Source organism: Chiloscyllium plagiosum, unplaced genomic scaffold (genome assembly GCF_037043375.1).
Source record: "Chiloscyllium plagiosum isolate Xiang-an unplaced genomic scaffold, Cpla_swu_hap1 HiC_scaffold_40, whole genome shotgun sequence".
NCBI lineage: Eukaryota > Metazoa > Chordata > Chondrichthyes > Orectolobiformes > Hemiscylliidae > Chiloscyllium > Chiloscyllium plagiosum.
In genome coordinates this window covers 57,905,000-57,926,716 of record NW_028270178.1, presented here as the reverse complement: position 1 = coordinate 57,926,716, position 21,717 = coordinate 57,905,000, and positions in this window count along the sequence as shown.

The window sequence follows — 21,717 nt, the reverse complement described above, 5'->3', positions numbered from 1 at the left end:
CAGTGTAGCACAAGTCCACACCAATCCTCTGAAGAGTTACCCACCCAGAAGCATCTCACCATATTTACCCCTGACTAATGCACCTGACATTATGTGTTACTTAGCATGGCCAATTCACATAACCAGCACAACTTTGGATTGTGGGAGGAAACCCACTCATATACAGCGAGAATGTGCAAATTCCACAAAGTCTGTCACCTGAGCCAGCAATCAAACCCAGGTCCCTGGTACTGTGAGGCAGTAGTTGCTAATCAATGAGCCACTGCACCAACCCAAGTAGGGCACGATTAATTTCAGAAATCAGGTTGGCATGGACGAGTTGGTCAAAAGTGTTTGCTGCCGTGCTGTACAACTCTTAAGATTCATCAAGCCATTTGATCTAGTTCCCTGTGTAATCTTCATTGTCCACTATATAGTCAAACTTGGTTTTATCCACAATCTTTCTAACCACGCCTTCTATAATTATCATCTGAATCATTTGCCTAAATGTCAAACAAAAATGGATTGTCGCTGTAGAACACCACGTGCACAGTGTCACAAAGCTGGTCCCTTTTCTCTAAAAGCTTCCTTTTCTCAAAGATACTGTTTCCTTGATGTTTTATTTCCAGAGGGGTCATAAATAGTTCCCGGCTCCAAGGTGATTGGTTTGGTACAGAAATTAAACGGTTTTGTGATTAAAGGTATAATGAAAGGGGAGTGGTCAGCTCTCGAGGTGAGCAGTTCAGTCCTGAACCAGTTTGTCGTTTAGCTGTGTGGACAGCCTCTCTCTCCCTCTCTCTCTCTCTCTCTCTCTCTCTCTCTCTCTCCCCCCCCCCCCCCCCCCCCTCTCTCAGTCTCTGTCTCTCTCTCTCTCCTTCTGCCCTTCTAACTTTAACCTATAAGCATTTGTTCCATTTGTACTGTTTTTAAGGGGGGTTTGCTTATTGGGATGGCTGTGTACTTCCAGAACAGCTAATTAAGTCTAACTTGAATAGATTGAGTTCTGAAGGGTTTCTTTATTGTGTTGTTTGTGTTTCATTATGTAGTTTTGTGAATTTTCTTTTTGTCTATTTTAAAACCTGATAATTTTCACTGTGCACTTTCTGAAACAAATTACAAAGTTATGGTCTGCGCTGCCTGTTCAAGAATATTTTGAGCGGCCTTGTCTAGTCCATAACAACAGGCCTCCAGTTTGAAAAACACCCCTCCTCAATAATGCTGTCTCCTGCGATTAGTTAAACACACACACACGTACACAGACACGTACACGACACACACACACACACACAGAGACACACAGACACATACACAGACACACACACAGAGACAACACATGCACACAAACACACACGGACCCACAAAGAAACGAAAACACACCAAAATACACACACACTGTCAGACACACACACACAGACACACACGTGCATGCGCGTGCCGCACATTCACACATCATAGTGTCTTTAGGATATAACTCGATAAGTTATGATTAAAGATGGGCTCAAGGCTTGTTGTGAGAGGGTAGTAGAACTGGCTTAAAAGACATGTCAGCCATGATCAATATTTCAGTAGACTGGATGGGCTAAATGGCCTTTTTACTGCTCTAATCTTGTACGCTGTATGGTATGTGCATTCGTCTGTGTTAGTGTGTATTGGAATGTGCATGTGTGTCTGTGTGTACGAGTTTTTGTATGTCTTTGTTTTTGTGAGGTTGAGTGTGTCTGTGTGTGTGTGTTTGAGTGTGTCTGTGTGTGTATGTCTGTGTGTGTCTTTGAGTGTGTCTATGTGTACCTGTCTGTGTATATATCTGTGTGTGTGTCTGCACGTCTTTGTCCTCTTTATCACTTTTAGAAATGGAAATATCAATGTACATTTTTGTAATTTCTATACTGTTTGTCAATCATCTTTCCATCATAGCTTGAGGAACTTTGTTTCCGTCATGAATTTGTTTTTTTAACAGATGAAGGAAATCTACATGACTTCTTCCTAGGACGACCCTGACCCATTGTGAACCTATATTAAAGGCCATATCACCAAACTGGTTACACCGATACTTTACTGTGACCAATGGCAGTCGAAATGAAAACAGTTACTCAACAACCCAGAGAACTCTGGACCGGTGAGCCTGACATCAGTGGTGGGTAAGTTGTTGGAGGGGATTCTGATGGATAGCCAATTGCATGCATGTTCAAAGGCAAGGTTTGATTGGGGATAGTCATCATGGCTTTTTGCATGAGAAATCATGTCACGCTAATTAGACTGAGTATGTTAAAGAGGTGACAAAGCAGATTGATGAAGGCAGTGTTGCAGATGCTTTCCATTTGGACTGGAGCAAGTTCTTCGGCAAGATTCTGCATATTAGGCAAGTTAGTAAGGTTAGCACACATGGGAACCAGCGCACCCAAGCCAATTGAATAAGAAAATTAGGTTGAAGCGAGGTGACAGAGTTTGGTAGAGGATTGCTTTTGAAACTGAAGGCCTGTGAACAATAGTGTGCCACAAGGATCAGTGCTGAGCCCACTGCTTTTCGTCAATTATATAAATGATGTGGATGTGACCATAGGTGGTAAGTGTAGCAAGTTTGCAGATTACACCAATTTTTTTGGTGTTGTGGATAATGAAGAAAATTATCTCAGAGTGCAATGAGACCTCGATCAGATGGGCCAATAGGCTGATAAGTGGCAGATGGAATTTAATTCAGATAAATATGAAGTGCTGCATTTTGGGAAGCAAATCGGGGTAATGAATTGAAATTCATTGAAGGATGTTGCTGAGCAACGAGAGAGAGAGATGTAGATGCAACGCTCCTTCAAAGTGAACAGGATAGTGAACAAGGTGTTTGGCATGTTTGCCTTCATTTGTCAGAGCATTGAGTTTCGGAGTTGGGATGAGTTTCGGAGTTGGAATGTCATGTTACAGCTGTATGGGATGTCGGTAAGGCCACAGTTTGGAATACTGTGTGCAGTTCTGGTCCCCCTGCTGTACGAAGGTTGCTGTGAAACTTGAAAGAGGTCAGAAAAGATTTATCACGACGTTGCCAGGTGTGGAGAGTTTGAGCTATAAGCAGAGGCTGAATGGGTTAAAGCGGTTTTCCCTGCAGAATTACGGGCTTAGGGCTGACCTTATAGAGGTTTATAAAATCATAAGGGGCATGGACTTTGTAAATAGATAAGGTGTATTTCCCAGAATAGGGGATTCCAAAAATAGAGGGTATAGGATAAAGATGCAAGGAAAAATATTTTAAATGGAACTTAGAGGCAATGTTTTCACACAGAGGGAGGTGTGCATATGGGATTATCTGCCAGAGGAAGTGGTGGAGTCTGGCATCTTGATGGGTATCTGAATAAGGAGGTTTAGAGGAATATGAGCCAAATGCTGGCAAATCAGACTCGATCATATTGGGATGTCTGGTCAGCACGGACAAAGTTGTGTGCTATATGGCTTTATAAGAGGGATGAGGAGACATTCTAAACAGGCATTTCAAGTGGGAATTCTCTTCCCCGCAAGTTTGAGATGCCTCTTCGTTTACATTGATTCAAAGCTGAGTTAGTTAAATATTTGACAGAGAAGTGAGTCATGGATAAGGGGATACTGTCAGGGAAGTGGGGCTGTGATCATAACCTGATCAGCCACAATCTTAGTGCCTGGTGGAGAAGGCTCAACGTGTCTAATGGCCCACTCCTGCTACTCAGTCCCATGTTTCTATTTTCCATTCAGTCCCTCAAACCTGCTAGACAGGAGCAGTTAGAGGCTACTTACTGCGATACCCTGGTGCATAGAAACACAGGAGAACATTCAGCCCCTCAAAACTGTCCCACAGAATTTGGCCTGGTTTGGAAAATGTAATTGAAAAGCCCAGGCTGGGTATGAAAGAGGTCGCTCCTCTCTCTTTACAGAGCTTCCCCTCTCTGCAACTTGCGCTTCATTTGTTGGTCATGTTGTAGACCCAGTTTCACTGTGAATACAGTCCCTATACCTCAACCAGAGATGGTCAAAACAATCTGTCAACATTCCATAACAGACCTTCCAGGAAAATAACACCCTCTACTTTCCAATAATAGAATGTGAGAACCAGTGTGGGCGGCACGGTGGCACAGTGGTTAGCACTGCTGTCTCACAGCGCCAGAGACCAGAGTTCAATTCCCGCCTCATGCGACTGACTGTGTGGAGTTTGCACATTCTCCCCGTGTTTCCGCGTGTTCTGGTTTCCTCCCGCAGGCCAGGTGAATTGGCCACGCTAAACTGCCCGTAGCGTTAGGTAAGGGGTAAATGTAGGGGTATGGGTGGGTTGCGGGGAGGTATGGACTTGTTAGGCCGAATGCCCTGTTTCCACACTGTAAGTATTCTAATCTAAAAATCCCAGAAAAAGGTATCTGTCATTCATCCACCCCCCCCCCCCCCCCTCCCCCGCGCAAGCATGGCTTCACCCATGATAAGGTCTAATATCCTCTTTTATATCCAATTCATCACAGCCCTCACCTCTGACTGGTCAAAAAGCACTCCCTGCCCCCACACTGTGACCTATTGATATGAGCAAAAGACGTGAACACAAGGGCTCAGGGAAGAGTGACCGACCCTGACATCAAGGCATCATTTAACTGATGTTGGTCTCAAGGAGCATGAGCAGGATTGCACTTAATGGGAATTTTTTGTAAACTTCCCTGGTTAGAGTGATTTAAAGCATAAAGCACAATAATTGTGGTTTGTGTACAAAAATCCATGCAGTTCTGGACATGTCTGCAAAAGATCCTCAAGGTAGCTTCCTCAGCACAAACATCTCCAGCTGCTTCATAAATGTCTTACCCACACCATAAGATTAGAAGTGGGGGTGTTCACTGAAGATCACACATTATTCAGGAAAAATGCCCCCCTTCAGCTCCTGAACTAGTCTGTGTCCATGTGCAGCAAGACCTAGACAACATTCGGGCTTGTGCTGTTGGAAGTATCGGTAACATTCATGTAACAGTGCCGCTGGACACCGCACATTTCCACAGTTAAAAGGAGGAGATTATTCAGCTCCTCACGTTAGCTTCACAGGAATATGACGAAGTCATTAAGCTTAATTAATTTTTTGGAGAAGTGCAGAGATAGCCCATTTAGTGCCTCCACCCAATTACACAGGAAGAGAAGGAATCACGTGTTATGGACGACAGCAGAGCTCCTTAAAAATATTTGAAGGTGTTTGCCTAGACGCTATTAATAATTAAGTGCTCTGGTACAGTAATATCCCATACACATGTACTTGGTAAAAAGGAAAGATCAGGCACAGATTCTCAAATGCAGTTCTCCAATCGAGGAGGGAAAACAAATCTAGAGAAAATTTAGAGAGAGTTGCAGCCAGGAGACTTCCACTGAAGCTTCCAACTCTGTGGAGACCCCAATAGTTTCTGGTGTTACTGAGAAACCAAAACCCTCCCTGTAACGTGGCTGCCAGAACTGCACACAGTATTCTATCTATGGCCTAACCAATGGCATGTTTACCTCATATTATGTCGCCTCGATGAATAAACACTATGCTTACAGTACCGTGTGATTTCTTACCTGACTATTACACTATCCAGTCACATTCAGGGATGTGTGGAGAAACACCCTCTGACGTCCATCGTGTTCTGCTGCTCATTGAATTCTCCCCTGTCTGGTTACCTCTTACAAAGTGCATCACCTCATATTTATTTGGGTTCCATTCCATCTGCCATTGATCTGACCATCTGACTATTTCACCTGTATCTTCCTGCAACATAAGGCCTTCCTCCTCGCTGCCAACCACCTGGCCAATCTTTGTGTCAAACACAAATTGCGTATTACACTCAGTCCCCAGCCCCCACCACCACCCCCTCCACATTCACATTTATATCATTTATGAATACCACAAATAACTAGATACACTGCACTGCTCGCTGTGGTCCACCACCTGACACTGGTCTATCTCTACCATCTTTCCAGTAACTTGGCATGACATAGCTGTTCTCCAGGCCTCTACCACCTCGCTTGTGTGGTCAGATTCGACTAAAACATTTAGGTCAGGACATTTCCTCTCCTGTCTCCAACAGCATCCTGCGATACAACTCATCTGGACTTTACATTATCCAAAACATTAATCCCAATTTGCATCTTATATCAATTTGTTTGAGAGCTTCCCAGTCCATCTTCTTGAATTCTGTACCTACATCTTCCTTCTCCCAACTAAACAAATGTGAAGCTCTCGTGTTACAGTCTATCAATGCTCCCCAGTTTCACATGCTGATTACCCCCTTGGTTTCTAAATGGATCCTAATTTTTCCCTGTTTATTCAGCAATGGAGGAGACCTGAACCAAGCTGGAATTGATCTCAGCCAAGCTGCAGAAGCATGACCAGGAAATCCAGCCTCTCGGGCCACATGTCGTGGAGGTGGAAGAGTGGACCGCGGCTTTGGAAACCATGGCAGAATCCTCGGCGGGTCGGGTCCAAGCCTTAGAATAGTAGGTACTGGCCTTAGTAGAGCAGGGGGAGGACCTCGAAAATTGGAGCCGTCAGAAGAACATCAGCTTGATCGGGCTGCCGGAACGGGAACAAGAAAGCCAGCTCGTCGGCTTTTTGGAACAGTGGCTCACACAATTTTTGAAACTGGAAGTCAGGGCAGACTGGGTGCGGGTCGAGCGGGCCCACTGGGTCGCAGTGTGCAAGGCCCGGATCGGACTAGCATCTCTGTCCGGACCTTGTGCAACTCCAGCACGATAGAGAAAAACAGGTGCTGGAAGCTTCTTGAGCCTTGGGGCATGTCGTACAGGAGACTTTAACTGACGTGTGGAGCCGGAGGTGGATAGGATGTCGAGGGGTATCGGACGTATTTCCCGGCCACCCAAGCAGCTGGTGGACCTGAACAGGGGCTGGGTTGGTGGATGTGTGAGATGTCTTCACGCTGAAGATAGGGACTTCACCTTTTTTTGTAACCCACATAAATGCTATACTAGGATTGACGTGTTGTTTGCCCATTTGTCTTTTTAAATTCGATGCTGTCCTTTAGAATTGGGAACCATTTCTGATCATGTGGCACTGTGCATGGAGGTCAAGGATGGTGGCAATGGGACAGGATCACGGCACTGGCATGAGGATTCTTTCCTCCCGAAGGATAGCAAATTCATTGAGTATTTTTTGGGGAATTTAATTTTTTTTGGAACATGAACTTGTGCACGACCAGTAATCCGACGGTGCTCTGGGAGATTGTCAAAGCCTATACAAGGGATTTGATTATTTCTTACTCGGTGACTCAGAAGTTGCAGAAGGGAGAACAGCAGCGTATGCTTGAGGCTCAGCTGAAGAGAGCTGAGACACCATATTTTATCAGACTGTCTATAACTTAATTGCAGCAGATTACAGCCCTCCGGACGGCTCTGAATGCTGCATTCGCCCAGAGAGCAAAGAGAGAGATTTCCTTTGCGAAACAAAAAGTATTCGAGCATGGTGATAACCAGGTAGATATTAGGCATACTTGGCCAGAAAGAAGATTGCTGCTATTATCACCCGAGATCCCAAAAAGATTAATGCAGCATTCAGGAAGTTTTACTCTGGGTTGTTCCAGTCAGCGGGCTGGGAGGACTGATTGGCGACGGTGGAGTCCTTTATTAAGACCTTGGACCTCCCAGGTGTAAGTTCAGAGGAGGCGTCTCTTTAGAATGCACCTCTGATAATCCGAGAGATACACGTGACAGTGAGGCAGCCCCAGAGTGGTAAAGCCGCCGGCCCAGTTGGATTTTCGGAGTGAAATTTAGAAGCAGTTCATAGACATGCTGGCTGGGCCAGTGTTGGATGTGTACAATTATTGTACAGTCAGGACTGCCTCCCATCCTCTCTGAGAGAAGGAAATATTTATCTTATTCGCAAGAGAGGGAAAGTCGCAGAGGATTGTAATTTGTATGTGCTATTTCATTATTAAACGTGGACTTTAAAATTTTGTCGAAAATGCTGGATTTGAATGTCCATTGCGAAAGAGCACCATTTGTATTAGGGGCAGTCGGTCCTCTGATAATACTAGAAAAGTGCGAAATATGGTTCCAGTGTGCCGGCAAGGTTCGATTCCAGGCTCGGTAGTCTCCCTGGATGCAGAGAAAGCACTTGACCGAATGGAGTGGATGTGCACCTTTTATGTCCTTGAATGGTTTGGTCTTGGAGGGGTCTTCGCCAGGTGGGTGGCAGTGTTATATAGTGACGCCAAAGCAGCGGATTTCACTAATGGTATAAGGTCTGACAATTTTATTATTGACAGTGTCAGCCAACAAAGTTGCCCCCGTTCTCCGTTACCATTTACATTAATGTTTGAGCCGTTGGCAGAAGCCACCCAGAGTGACGCCAAAATCACTGCTAAGGAGGTAGGATCAGGAAGGCATAAGATCACCCTTTAAGCAGATGGCGTTCCTCTCTTTGTTACTAACCCAATGATATCTGTGTCTTGTTTAGTACGAATGATTAATTTATTTGGATCTTTCTCAGGGTATTAAAATCAATTTTATGAAATTGGAGTCCATCCCTGTTGGGGGTCTTATTAGAGTACCCGACCTTGGGGTGGAATCTGATTCCCTTCCAGATGACCACAAGGAGTTATAGGTATTTTTATCATCCAAACCTTCAATCAATTATATAAAGCTAACTTCGTGCAGTTACTAGAGAAGATAAGACAGAATCTTCCAATATCCTCTTTGGGTTAGCTCTGGTTAAAATGAATGTCCTTCCTTGTTTATGATACCCCATGCTCATTCTCCCTTTGATGTTGCCCAGGAAGGCGCTACGGAGGCTTCACAGTTGGCTTTGATCTTTCATCTTGCGTCACAGATGGCCTCCTATTAACCTGGACAAACTGCAGCTTCCACAGTGAATGGGGGCCTGTCGATTTTTCATACTTTTAAGAAATACCAACCAAGTTCTTTTCTTTCCGATGTGGCTGATTGGGTTTGTCAGGACCCATGGTCAATTTGGCTGGACATCGAGGCCTTCTCGGCAAATTGTCCCCTCATTAATCTTTTGTTCATGGGCAAGATAAGGACGTTTATGGAGAATTGCAGAAACCGATTGTCCTTAACACAGTGAAAGCATGGAGAATGATGGGACAAGTTGAGGGCACTTTACAAAACAAAAACTTCGGCTTTCACTCTCATTGCAGGATTGGTAGGATTCTAGCCGGGATTGATGGATTCTGGCTTTAGGCTCATGGAGTCCAGATGAGTTTCCTGTTTGGGAGAATTTTTTGACAGGGAGGTCATGATGAATTTTGAGCAACTGAGCCAGGAATATGAGGTATCTGGGAGGGACCTCTTTTGTTACTTTCAGCATAAGGACTTTATCCAGAAAAAAGACTATATTAATGGTTCGTCTCTGCAAGTCAGATATGGAGACGAGAGTGCTTCAGAGTACGGGCACTCTCTCGTTCAGCACCTTCTGTCGTTTATTAGGAGGTAGTGTCTCGAAGGACATTGACCGTGTTACACCAGTGCAGAAAGAAAGTATTCAGCCCCTGGAGCCTGATATACTGTTACGGGAGGAGGCCAGTTAGCTCCTCGAGTCGATAACACTGGGCCCAGAGTAGGCCATGCAGCACAGTACCCTGTTATGCAGCAATAGGATCAGTCTATTCAGCCTCCTCAAGTCTGTAACATCGGAACTGGAAGAAGTCACACAGGGATTGGAGATTGGTGCCCTGGGATACCAAGAGGATAGTCAGTCGCATCGAGCCTGTTGCACGGGAATTGGAGAAGGATGCAAACTATAAGATTTCTTATGGGAAGGAGGAAGATGTTTACCTCACGGACAGGAGAGCGGACAGGAACGTGGAACTGAGGCCGCAATGACATCAGCTATGATTGTATTCAATGGCAGAACAGGCCTGAGGGGCTGGATTGCCGAACTGATGCTCCTCGTACTTATTCAGCGCTTTGAATATGTTACACATTAATGGGGGAGGACTGGTTATCAGACAGGAAGCAGACACTCTGGATAAATCAGCCTTAGTCAGTTTGACAGAATGTCACCGTAGGAGTCACACAGTGACCAGTGCAGGGTCCACAGCTCCTTACAATCTGTATAAATGATCAGGAGGAGTGGAACAAATGTACTGTAATTATGTATGCCGATTAAACTAAGATAAACAGGAAACTAAATTATCAAGGGAAGGTGGAGAGTCTGTAATTGGATATGGACAGGTGAAGTCAATGGATAAAAGTTTAGCAAATGGGATTAAAGATAATATATATTCTGTCATTTTCTTAAGGAAGAATGGTAGGTAGTATTTTACTGAAACGGAAAATGCTACAGGACTTAGTAATGCAGTGTGTATTGGAGGTTTCATTCTGACCCGATCAGACACGGGAAGTGTTGCTCCATCTTCCTGATGTTCCCAGGGACCCCATTGCTCTCAATCACCATATATATCCTTCGTCTCCAAATGGTGATACTGACGTCGGCATACTGGGAGATGATGGATCTGTCACCCACTCCTGCCTGGAAAGTTCGGGATCACAGAAGCTGAGTGAAACAGTGACCCTGGCAGCAACGTCCTCCCCCTGGTGGGAGAGTTTGGATACAGCAGATCCCTTTCCCCAAGCACACTCACTTCGTGGTTTAAGATCTTCCTCTCCATTTGTTGTTCATCTTACAGACGCAGGTGTTGTAACTACAGTCCCTATTCTCCATCCAGAGTTGGGTCACCAAATCCTCAGGTCTCCCTGAATGTCTGAGGCGGGTCAGAGCACAACCTCTCGCAAACCATCCCCAGCACCTCCATTAACTTTTCAATAACAGGAGTCAGTCAGAAGCCCCTCAGATACAAGTTAGATGCCTGCTCTTTTACAATTATACTCGAGAGGTTTCCTAGTGTTACTGACTACACAATCTTCTGAGCGGGACAAGCACAGGGATTCAGTGGACACGCACAGACCAAGGTTCAAAGGCGTGCCTAAAGCTGTTTGAACCTCTGTCCAACGTGGAGCACCACATGGGGCAGACCGGTAAGTGAACAGCAGCCCAGCACGCACACACCCCTGTCCATGGATCACCACATGGGGCACACCAGGAAGTGAACAGCAGCCAAACACCCCGCCCCCCCGCCCATGGAGCAGTGCATGGGACACACTGTGAAGTGAGCAACAGTCAAACACATTCACCCCTGTCCACGGAGTACCACATGAGACACACCAGGAAGTGAACAACAGCCCAGCACACACCTCCCTGTCTATGGACTACCACATGGAACACACCGGGAAGTGAGCAACAGGCAAACACATTCACCCCTGTCCATGGAGTACCACATGAGACACACCGGGAAGTGAACAACAGCCCACCACACGCACCCCTTTCGATGGAGCACCACATGGAACACACCAGGCAGTAAACAGTAGTCTGACACACACCATTTCATTGTTTCTGAGCTTCACAATGCCAGCTCTCGATACACTAGGGATCCAAATGGGACCTACAGCCGGGACGTACAGGAGACCACGAGCCATATGTTTTGCACATAGTTTCTGATCTTCATGATGATTTCCCCGGGATTCCAGGGATATGAGCACCGCCGGCCAGATTAAGGGACAGAAGGACGGATATTCATGTTATAATTGGATGATTACTTGATTGATAAGTTCAGTAAACGTGGCTCTTCTCAGACAAATGGGATTAACTTCATGAGTAGTACTTTCTTAGGTCCAATAACAAAAATAAGAATATAAAGTAAATGTGCTGACAAATCAGCTGAAATCCACGTCACAGAATCAGGCACCATAATCCAGATGACATCTGTGCAGAATGTAGCAGTGTTCAGACCAGGCTAGTGAACTGCTCAATACAACCCAGCAATCTGTGCAGACCACATCAACTACCTCTCAAGCACTGGGAGCTATGCAGTGAACAGTTATATAAACGAGGAGCTTTTTTTTCCCAGCATGTACAGCAGTGTACGCCACCCCAGGGCGTGGATCTGTAAACCAGGAGCAGTTACCCTCCCACCATGTAGAGCAGTGTACACCACCCCAGCGCATTGAACTGTAAACCAGGAGCAGTTATTAGATTAGATTAGATTAGATTACTTTACAGTGTGGAAACAGGCCCGAAGGGCCAACAAGTCCACACCGACCCGCCGAAGCGTAACCCACCCATACCCCTACATTTACCCCTTACCTAACATTACGGTATGGCCAATTCACCTGACCTGCACATCTTTGGACTGTGGGAGGAAACCGGAGCACCCGGAGGAAACCCACGCAGACACGGGGAGCACATGCAAACTCCACACAGTCAGTCGCCTGAGACGGGAATTGAACCCGGGTCTCTGGCGCTGCGAGGCAGCAGTGCTAACCACTGTGCCACCGTGCCGCCCAGCATGTTGAGTTGTGACAACTGCCCCAGTGCATTGTTCAGTAACACTGTGTTAGATCACTGCACAGCGTGGGGAAATCTGCAGCCATGCTGGAAGTGACAGGATGTGCAGCTCCAATCCATTTGCAACTCCATATCTCCATTGTATCAATGGATGTAGAATATCTCAAGAGGATGGAGGAAAATGACTTAGGGTAAAGTAGGCAAGGATCAGACAAGGCTCTAGAAGGTTACAAGGTATTCAGGAAGGAAGTGAAGAATAAACTCAGGAGAGTGAGAAGCGGGCATGAAAAAGACTTGGTGAGTAGGATTAAGGTAAAACTTAAGATGTCTATACTTTTGCGAGGAACAAGATGATGGCTTTAGTGAGGGTAGGGCTCATCAGGATAGTGGAGGGAACTTGCGCCAGGAGTCGGAGGAGGTAGGGGAACATAGAATATAGAACACTACAGCGCGGTACAGGCCCTTCAGCCCTCGATGTTGCGCCGACCTGTCATACCAATCTGAAGCCTATCTAACTTACACTATTCCATGTACGTCCATATGCTTGTCCAATGACGACTTAAATGTACTTAAAGTTGGCGAATCTACTACTGTTGCAGGCAAAGCATTCCAAAGCTCTCTCTTTAGGTCTTTCCTGGCTACCTTGTAACCCTCAAGCGCCCCAACTGAGCCTTCACATCCCATCCTAACATAAGTCGCCGTCTTCCTCTTGACCAGAGATTCCACTTCATTCGTAAACCACGGCTCCCGCACTCTATAGCTTCCTCCCTGCCTGACATACATATCTAGGACACACAGTAACATTTCCTTGAATGAGCTCCACATTTCTAATGTGACCATTTCCTGCAGTTTCCTTCCCCATCATATGCTTCTTAAATCTTGCCTAACGGCATCGTAATTGCCTTTCCCCCAGCTGTAACTCTTGCCCAGTGGTATACACCTATCCCTATCTATCACTAAAGTAAACATAACAGAATTGGAATTGCTCTCACCAAAGTGCTCACCTACTTCCAAGTCTAACACCTGACCAGGCTCATTACTCAGTATCAAAACTAATGTGGCTTCTTCCCTTGTTGGCCTGTCTATATACTGTGTCAGGAATCCCCCTTCTGCACACACTGGACAAAATCTGACCCCTCTATAGTACTCGTACTATAGTGTTCCCGTTCAATATTTCAAAAGTTGAAGTTCCCCATTACATCTACCCTGTCTCTGTCACTCCTATCGAGAATCATCTTTGCTATCCTTTCCTCTACATCTCGAGAACTATTCGGAGGCCTACAGAAAACTCCCAACGGGATGACCTCTCCTTTCTGTTTCTAACTTCAGCCCATACCACCGCAGTTGACGAGTCCTGAAAACTCCTTTCTGCAACTGCAATACTGTCCTTGACCAACAATGTAATACCTCCCCCTCTTTTACCATCTTCTCTGTTCTTATTGAAACATCTGAATCCTGGAACCTGCATCAACTATTCCTTTCCCTGCTCTAACTATGTCTCCAAAATGGCCACAACATTCAAGTCCCAGGTATCAATCCATGCTGCAAGTTCGCCCACCTTATTCCGGATGCTCCTGGCGTTGAAGTAGACACACTTCAAACCAACCTCTTGGTTGACGGTGCCATCTTTCGTCCCTAAAACTTGATTTTGGACCTCCCTACTCTCAACCCTTTCTATACTCTAACTACAATTTTTCTTCCCATCCCCCTGCTGGATTAGTTTACACCCACCCCAATTACCTTAGCGAATTCCACCCCCCTCCCGGATATTGGTACCCCTCTGGTTCAGTTGAAACCCATCCTGCTTGTAGAGGTCCCACCTACCCCAGAAAGAGCCCCAATTATCCAAGAACCCAAAACCCTCCCTCCTGCACCATCCCTGTAGCCACACGTTCACCTACTCTCTCTCCCTATTCCTTGCCTCACTAGCAAGTGGCATGGGCAAGATACCAGAGCCAACAACTCTGTTCGTCCTAGCTCTAAGCTTCCATCCTTGCTCCCTGAATTTCTGCGTTTAATCCCCATCTCTCTTCCTACCTATGTCGTTGGTGCCTATGTGGACCACGACTTGGGGCTGCTCCCTCTCCCCCTTAAGGATCCCAAAAACACGATCAGAGACATCACGAGCTCTGGCACCTGGGAGGCAACACACCAACCCTGAGTCTCTCTCGTCCCCGCAGACCGTCCTATCTGTCCCCCTAACTATGGAGTCCCCAATGACAACTGCTCTGATCCTCTTCCCCTTTCCCTTCTGAGCAGCAGGGACAGACGCTGTGCCAGATCCCTCTACCCCACTGCTTTCCCCTGGTAAGTCATCCCCCATAGTATCCAAAACGGTATATTTATTGTTGAGGTGAATGGCCACAGGGGATCCCTGCACAGCCTACTGGTTCTCTTTCTGTCCCCTGACTGTAACCCATTTACCTTTTTCTAGAACCTGAGGAGTAACTACCTCCCTGTAACTCCTCTCAATAACCCCCTTTGCCTCCCGAATGATCCGAAGTTCACGCACCTCCAGCTCCAGTTCCCTAACGCGGTTTTCAAGGAGCAGGGATCTTGGTGTCCATGTACACAAATCTTTGAAAGTTGCCACTCAGGTAAATAGTGCGGTGAAGAAGGCATATGGTGTATTGGTTTTTATTGGTAGAGGAATTGAGTTCCGGAGTACTGAGGTCATGTTGCAGTTGTATAAGACTCTGGTGCGGCCGCATCTGGAGTATTGTGTGCAGTTTTGGTCGCCATACTATAGGAAGGATGTGGAGGCACTGGAACAGGTGCAGAGGAGGTTTACCAGGATGTTGCTGACGCACTTGGGGTTGTTTTCATTGGAGAAAAGAAAGTTTAGGGGTGACTTGATAGAGGTGTATAAGATGATTAGGGGTTTAGATAGGGTCGACAGTGAGAATCTTTTTCCAAGTATGGAGTCAGCTATTACAAGGGGGCAGAGCTTTAAATTAAGAGGGGGTAGGTATAGGACAGATGTTAGGGGTAGGTTCTTTACTCAGCGAGTCGTGAGTTCATGGAATGCCCTGCCAGTAGCAGTGGTGGACTCTCCCTCATTATGGGCATTTAAGCGGGCATTGGATTGGCATATGGAGGATAGTGGGCTAGTATAGGTTAGGCGTGCTTGGATCGGCGCAACATCGAGGGCCGAAGGGCCTGTACTGCGCTGTATTCTTCTATGTTCTATGGAGTCAGGTGCACTTCCAGCAGATGTCAGCAGGGACACTGGTGGCGACCATTACCTCCCACATTCTGCAGGAGGAACATTCAACTGCCCTAACCTCCATTCCCACTAGTCTAATTTCCCAAAGAGACTTTTGGAAAAAAAAAGAATAAAAATACTCGTGAACTTTCCAAGCTGTGGCACAGGTACTTTGTTTTTGGTTAGAGGAGGAGGATGGGTGCTTTAACAGATTATAAGGCAAGGTAAGCTTTTCTGGGTGTTTGGCTTAATTCACAAACGGGTTCGTTGCTGTGTCGTAACAGCACACTTGGAACATTGTGTTCAGTTCTGGTCGCCTTGTTACAGGAAAGATGTAGAAGCGATAGTGAGGATGCAGAGGAATCCCTAGGGATTAACAGAAATATTGGCACACACCACACGATCGAGTGAAATATTGAGGAAGTCACCACGCGAAAAATAAATACTGGCAGATTCTGCATGTCTGTATCAACGTCAGTGTGTCAGTGATGTTGGTGTGTCTGTACTGATGCCTGTATATCTGTGTGTGCATGTGCATCAGTGTATTGTCATTTCTCTCTGTGTGCTTTAGTATTTGTGTGACTGCACCAGTCTCTCTGTGTGCCTGTGCATCTATATGCATATCTTTGTATATCTGCGTGTCTCTGTGCGTATCCGTGTGTACAGCGGATCTGCCAGCTTCTGTGGTGTTTAAAGTTATGCAATGTCCGCCTTTGCTGGCCTTCACACTCTACTGCAATGATGGCAGTGGAGGGGGAAAACCATAAGGGATTCAGTCTAGGAGGTGGGGAGAGGGAGGTAGATCATAGCACATTCCAAACTGACTGCAACATCTGCACACACACACACACACACACACACACACACACACACACACACACACACACAAACAGTTGGTTATAGGGAGGATCATAATTCTACTGAGGACACTCAGAGTGGCGAATGCTCCTGAGTAATATCTGTGCTCTCTCTGCAATGTGAAAGTGATTTGTCTTTGAAGATAATTCGTAACACAGAGTGTACAGCTTAAAGAATATTTCCACCGCAACTGCATTCAAGCAACGCTGACCAAATCATCTATAAGGTGATGCGATGAATTTATTACATGTTCTTTAAATTGAAATATTTTATAATTCAACCTTTCAAGGTGTAAGTGAAAAAGGATTGAAAAGTCCTGAAACTGACCCAGTGGTGATAGTAATATATGTAGGTATCAGGCAAAACTGTTCTGTGCATCCAAACATATTTGCACAACCAAACAGCCGTGCAATGTGAGAGATTCACAGTGTTTGATGTCCTCTGAGAGAAAAAAAAAACTGACTCTTGTGCAGTGGCATGGGGAGACCAGCAGAGGGTGGCATTATATGACTATAAACTTAGCATTTGCCTTTTTCTTGTTCCTGAGGAGTGATTACCTCCATGTAACTCCTCTCAATAAACCCCTCTGCCTCCCGAATGATCCGAAGTTCACGCAGCTCTAGCTCCAGTTCCCTAACACGGTTTTCAACGAGCTGGAGTCAGGTGCACTTCCAGCAGATGTAGTCAGCAGGGACACTGGTGGCGACCGTTACCTCCCACATTCTGCAGGAGGAACATTCAACTGCCCTAACCTCCATTCCCACTAGTCTAATTTCCCAAAGAGACTTTTGAAAAAAAAAGAATAAAAATACTCGTTAACTTTCCAAGCTGTGGCACAGGTACTTTATTTCTGGTTAGAGGAGGAGGGTGGGTGCTTTAACAGATTATAAGGCAAGGTGAGCTTTTCTGGGTGTTTGGCTTAATTCACAAACAAGTTCATTGCTGTGTCGTAACAGCACACTTGGAATATTGTGTTCAGTTCTGGTCGCCTTGTTATAGGAAAGATGTAGAAGCTATAGTGAGGGTGCAGAGGGATCAACAGAAATATTGGCACACACCACACGATCGAGTGAAATATTGAGGAAGTCACCACGCGAAAAGTAAATACTGGCAGATTCTGCATGTCTGTATAAACGTCAGTGTGTCAGTGTCTCAAGTGTGTCTGTCCTGATGCCTGTATATTTGTGTGTGCATGTGCATCAGTGTATTGGCATTTCTCTCTATGTGCTTTAGTATTTGTGTGACTGCACCAATCTCTGTGTGTGTGCCTGTGTATCTATATGCATATCTTTGTGTATCTGCGTGTCTCTGTGCGTATCCGTGTGTACAGCGGATCTGCCAGCATTATGGTGTTTAAAGTGATACTGGCCTTCACACTCTACTGCATCGATGGCAGTGGAGGGAGAAAACCATAAGGGATTCAGTCTAGGAGGTGGGGAAAGGGCCGTAGATCATACCACCATCCGAACTGACAGCAACATCTGCACATGCACACATACACACATTTGGGTATAGAGAGGATCATAATTGCACTGAGGACATTCAGAGTGGCGAATGCTCCTGAGTAATATCTGTGTTCTCTCTGCAATGTGAAAGTGATTTGTCTTTGAAGATCATTCGTTACACAGAGTGTACACCTTAATGAGTATTTCCACTGCAACTGCATCCAAGCAACGCTGACCAAACCATCTGTAAGGTGATGCGATGAATTTATTACATGTTCTTTAAATTGAAATATTTTAAAATTCACCCCTACAAGGTGTAAGTCAGAAAAGATTGATAAGTCCTGAAACTGACCCAGTGATGATGGCAATATATCTAGGTATCAGACAAAACTGTTATGTGCATCCAAAGATATTTGCAAAACCAAACAGCCGTGCAGTGTGAGAGATTCACAGTATTTGATGTCCTCTAATAGAAAATAACTGACACTTGTGCAGTGGCATGGGGAGACCAGCGGAGGGTGGCATTGTATGACTATAAACAGGGACAGATGTAGAGGTGGAGAAGGGGAGTAGGTGTTTATCTCAATTTCAATGGATTTACCCCCTAAATCACAGAGCCATCATTTCACAGAGGTGCACACAAATATACATAGACACATTAAACACACAAAACACATGCATACAGATATGGACACTTAAACACAAACACTTGAACACACCCGCACACAGACACCGTGTTTTGTTTAAGATAGAGATAAGTATGTTTTTCATGAATAAGGGAATCAATGGTGAGTTGGTGAAGGCAGGAGAATGTGGCTGAAAAACATTTTAACTGTGATCAAAAGGTACAGCATATCCAAGCGGCAAAATGGCCTAATTCTGTTCCAATTTCCTATTTGGTGAAGGGATTCATTTTGGAAGTCGAATTTGAATGCCGATTACTGGGTCAAATGTAAGATTCGTAGCAGTGTGAAGGAATAAACGGATCTTGGGGTCCATATCTGTAGGTGTCTCAGTTGCCACCTAAGTTGATAGGGTTGTTAAGAAGGCGTATGGTGTGTTGGTTTTCAATAGCAGGGGGCCTGAGTTGAAGAGCCGCAAGATTATGCTGCAGGTCTATAAAGCTCTGGTGAGACCACATCTGAAATGTTCTGGTCGCCTCAGTAAAGAAAGGCTATGGAAGCTTTAGAGCGGTGCAGAGGAGATTTACCAGAATGCTGCCTGGACTGGATGGCTTGTCTTATGAAGAAAGGTTGAGGGAGCTATGGCTTTTCTCATTGGAGTAAAGAAGGATGAGAGGTAACTTGATAGAGCTGAACAAGATGGTGAGAGTTACAGACAGAGTAAATTGACAAAGACTTCTTCCCACAAATGATTGTCACGAGGTGAGCAAATTTTAAGGTGTTTGGAGAGAGAGTTTGGAAGATGTCAAAGGCAGTGCGACACCAGCGCCTTCCCCCTCCCCACAAACCGAGTCCCAGGTACAGTGAGACAGCTGTGCTAACCACTGAGACATCATGCCCCTCTCCCCCTCCACCAAAACCGGGTCCCTGGTACTGTGAGACAGCCGTGCTAACCACTGAGACACCATGTCCTCCTCCCCCTCCCTCTCAAACCTGGTCCCTGGTACTGTGAGACAGCCGTGGTAACCACTGAGACACCATGCCCCCCCTCCCCATCCCCCCCCAAACCGGGTCCCTGGTACTGTGAGACAGCCGTGCTAACAACTGATACACCATGCACCCCCCTCCCCATCCCCCCGAAATCCGGTCCCTGGTACTGTGAGACAGCCGTGCTAACCACTGAGACACCATGCCACCCCCTCCCCATCCCCCCCAAACCGGGTCTCTGGTACTGTGAGACAGCCGTACTAAGCACTGAGACACCATGGACCCCCTCCCGCTCCCCCCCAAACCGGGTCCTTGGTGCTGTGAGACAGCCATGCTAACCACTAACACAACATGCCCTCTCCCCTCTCCCCCAAACCGGGTCTATGGGACCGTGAGGCAGCCGTACTAACCACTGAGACACCATGGTCCCCTCCCCGCTAAACTAGGTCTCTGATTTTGTGGGACAGCAGTGTTAACCGCTGAGACACCATGACCCCCTCCCCCTCTCACCCACATCGGGTCCTAGGTACTGTGAGACAGCCATGTTAACCACTGAGACACAATGCCCCCACCCCATTCCTCCCAAACCGGGTCCCTAGTACTGTGAGACAGCCGTGCTAAGCACTGAGACACCAAGCCCCCTTCCCCCTCCCCCCAAACCGGGTCCCTGATACTGTGAGACAGCCGTGGTAACCACTGAGACACTATATTCTCCCCTCCCCTTCCCCCCAAACCGGGTCCCTGGGACTGTGGGACAGCCGTGCTACCCACTGAGACACCAGGTCCCCCTTCCCCAAAAACCAGGTCCCTGTACTGTGAGACAGCCGGGCTCACCACTGAGACACCATGCCCCACTCACCTCCCCTCAAACCGCGTCTCTAGTACTTTGAGACAGCTGTGTTAACCACTGAGACACCATGCCCCCCTCCCCTCCCCTCAAACCGATTACCTGGTACTTTGAGACAGCTGTGTTAACCACTGAGGCACCATGTCCCAACTCCCCATCCCCATCCCTCCAACCGGGTTCCTGGTACTGTGAGACACCCGTGCTAACCACTGAGACACTATGCCCCCTCTCTCTCCCCCCAAACCAGGTACCTGGTACTGTGAGACAGCCGTGCTAACCACTGAGACACCATGCCCCCCTCACCCTCCTCCTGTCCCTCAATCCGGGTCCCTGGTACTGTGAACCAACCATGCTAACCACTGAGACACCATTCCCCGTCACCGCCCCCTCCCCTAAAACGGAGTCACTGTGCTCGGTAATACTGGGGAAATGTAAAGAAAAGTGATGAGCTTAGAGCTATGATGTTGTGGCCATAACAGAGACATGGGTTTCTCAGGGGCAGGAATGGTTGATGGATGTTCCAGGCATTAGAACATTTAAAAATAATAGGGAGGAGGTAAAAAGAGGAGGGGGTGTAGCACTGCTCGTCAGAGAGGGTATCACAGCTACAGAAGTTAACATTATCGAGGAAAGTCTGCCTACTGAGTCAGTATGGGTGGAAATTAGGAACAGTAAGGCAGCAATCACCTCATTAGGGGTTAAATACAGGCCCCCCAATAGAAGCAGGGAGATTGAAGAAAGCATAGGTCGGCAGAGTTTGGAAAAGTGTGAATGTAATAGGGTAGTTGTAACTTTCCCAAGATTGATTGGAACCTCATTCCAGCAGATGGTTTGGAAGGAGCTGTTTTTGTAAGATGTGTTCAGGAGGGTTTCCTAACTCATTAAGTTGACAGGCCGACGAAGAGAGAGACCATTTTGGATTTGTTGCTCGGCAATGAGCTGGAGGCAGGTGTCAGATCTTGCGGTGGGAGAGCATTTTGGTGATGGTGACCACAACTGCCTCATATTCTACACAGCCATGGAGAAGGAGAGAAGCAGGCACAATGGGAGGATATTTAATTGGGGAAAAGGAAACTATGATACTATCATACTGCGTTGCGAAGCATGGAATGGGAGCAATTGTTCCGTGGAAAGGGCACTATAGACATGTGGAGACTGTTTAAAGAACAGTTGTTGCGAGTGATGCAGAAATGTGTTCCTCTGAAACAGGCAAGAAGGGGTAAGATAAAGGAACCTTGGATGATGAGAGCGGAGATGCTTGTCGTCAAAAGAAAGAAGGCAACTTACGTAAGTTGAAGGAAGCAAGGGTCTTGCTTAGCTCTAAAGGATTACAGGCAGGCGAAGAAGGTGCTCAAAAAAGGTCTGAGGAGAGCCAGAAGGGGGCAGGAAAAAGGCTTGGCAGGAATGATGAGGGAGAATCTAAAGGCATTTTGCAC